A 5835-nucleotide genomic window follows, 5' to 3' on the forward strand; every position below is an offset into this window, starting at 1 on the left:
CTGAAAAAGGTGTAGTGGTATAACAGTATAACAGATTCGTAGGAAGGAAAAAACGATTTTAAAGGATATATATTTTAGACTATTGCTCAGGATGTAGAAAATCGGAAATTAAAAAAAAATATTTTTCAAGGACATCTTATGTTTTTGCCTATTACTCAGGATTTAAAAAGGATGCGCTTATACGGAAGGTGGCGTTAGAAAGCTGACGATCTCTCCATAGGATTTAGCATTTCATTGTAGAAAATTTGAGAAAAAAAATTATTTTGAAAAATTTCGATTTTTCCAGAATATAATATGTTTTGGCCTATTACTCAGGATCTAAAAAGGTTGCGCCTATACGGAAAGTTGCGTTGGACAGCTGAGGGTGTCTAGTTTTCAAAACATATCATATTCTTGAAAAATCGCCATATCATATTCTTGAAAATTTTTTCTCAAATGTTCTACAATGAAATGCTAAAATCCTATGCATTTTTGGAAAGGAGAGATTGTCAGCTTTCCAACGCCACCTTCCGTATAGGCGCATCCTTCTTAGATTCTGAGTAGCAGGCCAAAACATATTATATTCTTGAAAAATAGTTTTTTTTTTCAAAAAATTCCGATTTTCTCAACATTTCTAGAATGAAATGCTTAGTGCTATGCAGTCGCGTATCTTTTCTACATCCTGAGCAATAGTCTAAAACATATATCCTTGAAAATCGTTTTTCAAAATCGTTTTTACCTTCCTACGAATCTGTTATACAACCGTTTTTATCTCCGCTAGTTAAAATCGATTTTATCTTAACGCACATTAGATGTCCAGGCGATCTCTCAGGACAATGATAAAACCAAAATAGGTGGAAACTGGTCCATGGCTGGCGGGACCGAAGTCATGGGCGGTTACCTACACGGGACTCTAAAGACTATAGAGGATAGCTTAGAGCAACGAAGTAAAAAAATTCCGCGACCAACTGGAAAGATTTGTTGCAGAAAAAGGAATTAAGGACATGTTGCTCAATCTGGCTTTTACCGACGATGAGCTAGACATCATAGTAAACACGGCAGTCTCCTGAGGAATATGAAAATAACATGGAGGAAGGTGCTGTGGACTTAGCTGCACAACTGGCAGCTATCCCAGCTCCGGCTGGTCCTATATCGACACATACGAGTAAAAAAACGTTAAGAGGCAAAATGCTACAAGGACATTGTCTGACGATGGTGAATCCAAGGGGACTCTAGCAAACGGCTCTAGGGGCAGATCTGCCAATATTAATAAAGATAAAAACTCTACAAAGGTGTTGTGACGACATTTGAACTTACAAGGAGGTCTTCTTCACCAAGGGCTCTTTCATTGAAAATTAAAGTATTTTTCCTTGGACATTTCTTTCTTTTATACAAATGTTTCGTTTCACATTTTCACTGAAACAGAATTGAGCTTCAGATGGATAAAATCTCCTTCCAGACGTTGTAGCTGCTCAAACCAAGGCCTCTAAAGAAGCTGCGGCGACGAAAAAAGTGAAGACGATAAAAACATTCGGCCTCAACCAAAGTGGTGGAGTTAAATTCAGTTCCAAAGCCGGATCCACAGCAGAAATAATGAGGAAGACTAAAGAACCTACCGCTAAGTCGAAAGACATCAGTAAAGTAGGTTAATTGGCGAAAGAGTTTACTTCCAACCCGGACTCAACCCCAAAAGGCAAATGTAAAGCAGAGGGACAATCTGTTCGGGGATTTTCCACAGACTGTAAAGAAGACAAGGTGTTTGAAAACCATAATTTTCTGATAAAACAAGGCACTATAAACGTGCGATCTCGTATCTGCGCAAGTTCGTGGGAAGGGACGCGAACTCGCATTCAAGGAGGGATATTACTTTCATCAAGAGTAAGCTCAAGTACGTTAGGAAGTTCGAAAGAACTTATCCTAACGCACCCAGATGTGAACTCTTGGTGGACAAAATCTTCCTCCCAAACCCTGTCGCTGCTTCAGCCAAAGACTGCGGTGACAAGCAAAAAAGTGGAGGTGAAGCCTGCTGCTTCTGGCAGTAAGGTGGAATCTAAAGCTGTTCCGAAGCCGAACCCAGATCAGAAAGGACTGGAAAAGGATAAGGGGCATAATCCGACACCAAAAGACTCTCGTAAGGGTAGTCAACTGGGGAAGGTGACTGTCCCAAATCCGGATCCTACCCCAACTGACGAGGCTATAGCGGAAGAACAAAAGGTTTCTGAGACTCGCGCAAGCTGTTCGGGAGCCATGACAGGAGGATCGTCTGGGGCACCATCGACTTCTGAGAAGGCGAACAAGTCCTCACAGCCAAAGACGGTGAAGCGGGTTCGCTCTTCAGAAGGCCCACAGCCTTCGCCAAAGAAGACGATGATCTCCCAGGCGGTCAACACGGCGGACTCCTACACTGGCCTTCTTGATCGCAAAGTCAAGGGAAGTAGCACCAGTACTGAGAAGGCGTCCACCACCTCGGGAAAAGCTGCTACCAAGGCCCGTGATCAAGGACATAGGAAACCCTACGCCAAAACGGCCACAGTGGCAACCGATGACGATATCCTGGTTGCAATCATCGACAGAGCTGACCCCTTCGGGAAAATCAGCGAAAGTCACTGGTTGCTCTTCGAGACTCGTCTTCGTTGAGCCATTGTGTCCACTGATGTAGATCAGGGTGACCGTCAGTTTGGCAGTGCCTTCCTTCAGAAGGGAGTTAAGGTAATCAAATGTCTCAGCAGGAGCTCGCAAGAGTACCTTAAGAAGACCGTTAATGGCTTTAACGACCTTTGGGAGGGAACAAAAATTGCTACAGTCTCTGTATCGGAGATTCCATCAAGGAAGGTATTCCCAGCATGGGTTCCCCCACCTCCCGTGGACAAGGAACTTCTGCTGAGGATGCTGGAGCTCCAGAACCCAGGTCTCCTTACTAAGGACTGGACTGTCATACGTCTAACTCCTTGTAAGGAGAATGGAGGGATGGCGTAAAGATGGCGGTAGACTCCTCAGGAGTGGAGTACCTCAAGGTTCGTGAGGGAAAACTGAATTTTGGTTCAGGATGGGTTCGCTTTCGACTGAGTCCACCTCGCGAAACTCGGTAGGAGTAGGTAGGCGGCAGGTGCAACGCATTTTGCAGATTAATCTGCATCATTGTAAAGCAGCTGCCGCCGAACTACTCCTATCCCTCACGAACTCAGAGGTGGACATTGTTCTAGTCCAGGAACCTTATATATACAAAAATAAGGTCTCTGGACTGAACAATGCCAACTTCGAGGTTTCCGCATCGTCCGAAGGGGATAAGGTGAGGCCCTGTGTAGTTGTTGTTGTAGCAGCATATAATGCTGGGTTGGCAGCCGCTGGCCGAAACACTTTTGGTTTCGGGTCAATCCGGTACGTAAGAACCCGCTGCCGTGGGATTGTAGTAGTAGGTAGGAAGAACCTTAATCTAATCTTTCTATCTAATTATAGCAATGGAGACATGTGCACGGTGCGACTGGAGAACGGCAGAGAGAAGGCCACTCTCCTGTCCTCAATCTACATGCCATATGAGGACCCTGATCCGCCAAATCGGGGGGTACACAGGCTGCTAAAGGAGAACCTGGGCGTTTGTAACCTTTCGCTCCTTCGAAAACCCAATAGCCTGCTTATATTATAGCTTTTTGTCGGGTTAACCATCTATATGAGGATTTCTATGACGTATATGCAAAGAAAATTACATTTAAAACCGAGTGGGTAATATGTAAACGTACTATTAGCCTTCGCCCAAGTAGACGATGGTTTCACAAGCAGTTAACCCATTGACCTCATATCCAGCTGTCCTTGACCACAAAGCCAAGGAGAAAGAGCCCAGTACTAAAAAGGTAGCTACTTCCTCGGGTAAACCACCTACAATGCGCATTGAAAAGGACGCAATAAAGCTTATGCCAGACCGGCCCCAATATTGCCCACTGACGACCATCCAGTGGCAATCATTGACAAAGCTTACCATTGACAAAGCGAGAATTAGCGACACTCATTGGTTGCTAGTAGTTGTTTCTCTTTGTTCAGGCTGATAATGGCCTTGGTGAACTTTGGGAAGGGGTAAATCGTACTGCAGTCTCCATATCTGAGATACTGAGAATCCTGGAGCTTGAACTTAAGTTTAGGTATAGTTCACAATCGACACCAGTAGTGCGATTCTCTAACACATTTTTTGAGTTATCGACAAAAATCGGTAAGATTAAAACGCAAAATTATGAATGAAAATTTCAAATAAAAGTTGACAACACTCTCGGTAGAATTTTGCGACTGCTTTTTATTCGTCGCTAACTTACCGAAAAACATCCGTAATTACCGAAATTATAGGCATTTTAATTTTAACGACAATTGTCGGAAACTCAAAAAATTAGCTGCAGAATCGCACTACAGTTGTGGAATTCTGTAACTCGTTTTCAAGTTACCGACAAAAATCGGTAAAATTAAAATGCTTATAACTTCGGTAAATAACGAAAATTTTCGGTAATTGATAATTTTCATTCAAAATTTTGCGTATTAATTTTATCGATTTTTGTCGGTAACTCAAAAAATGAGTTACAGAATTCGACTTCAACTTTCAAATTTAAGCGATATTTATAATAAAAAAAACAAATTCTAATTTGGCTTATGTTTTTTTTTTTTTATTTCCGAATGGAATTACCTAACGAATACTTCCCTATAATGAAGTTGTTTTAAGGCAAAAGTGGAATTCTCACAAAAAAATCTATTTATATCGTAATTGGTCTGTTCCATGGTATAAGTAAAGAGGTAGATTTAAATGAAAAAAATCTATAGAACCCTTGTTTTTCTTGAATTCCTAAAACTTCAAAATAAAAGCAACAAGTGCGTTTGTTTACAATCCATTTTTTGAGCATTTTATAAAAAAAGCGAAAAATGAAAGAAGAGTTAAGTTTTCTCCACATAATCGAGTTGTGAATATGATAAACTGATTGTTTCAATGCAAATCTCACCAATTTCTTCCATACAAATGGTCTAAAAACAATTTTAAAAATCATTGAATTCGATTGTTTTTAAAATTGTTTGGCATATTATTCAAACACCACACACACATACACAGTTTGTTTATATTGTTTTGAACATGGTTTAATAAGAAAGGTTAGCCAAAGCTTTATGTCAATTTAAATTTTTTCATTCGAGTATTCCTAAAACTTCAAAACAATATACACAAAATGTGTATGTGTGTGTGGTGTTTGAATAATATGTCAAACAATTTTAAAAACAATCGAATTCAATGATTTTTAAAATTATTTTTGGAACATTTGTATGGAAATAATTCGTCAGGTTATCATTGAAACAAACATCTTATCATATCCACAACTTGATTATGCGGAGAAACATTGGTCCTTCATTAATTTTTCGCGATTTTTATTAAATGCTCAAAATTGCTGTTGTAAATTGCTGTAGGAATTCAGGCAAAACAAGGGTTCTATAGATTTTTTTCATTTAAATCTACCTCTTTACTTATACCATGGTTTTGAAGTTTTAGGCATACTCGAATGAAAAAAAATTTAATTGACATAAAGCTTTGGCTAACCTTTCTTATTAAACCATGGTCTGTTCCTTTACTTTTGAAAATAGTAAAACCGGCAAAAGTAGTAAAAATTGTAAACTACTCCCATATGAATTGTACGGTGTCTGAAGTAAAGGAACGATTTTCGAGTAAAAAGTGGTAAAACTTGAAGATTCTTGCACGTAAAGGAACAAAGCTATTAATTTGTCGGTCTCCAAGAAATGATCGACTGTATAACGATGTTTTACAGTTCATTTTCGATCAGCTGGGATAATTCATCTACCTTGATTATTTTGCCATGAACTTGGCAACTCTGTTATAAA

Source organism: Musca autumnalis, unplaced genomic scaffold (genome assembly GCF_047663935.1).
Source record: "Musca autumnalis isolate F117 unplaced genomic scaffold, ASM4766393v1 scaffold_1, whole genome shotgun sequence".
Lineage (NCBI taxonomy): Eukaryota > Metazoa > Arthropoda > Insecta > Diptera > Muscidae > Musca > Musca autumnalis.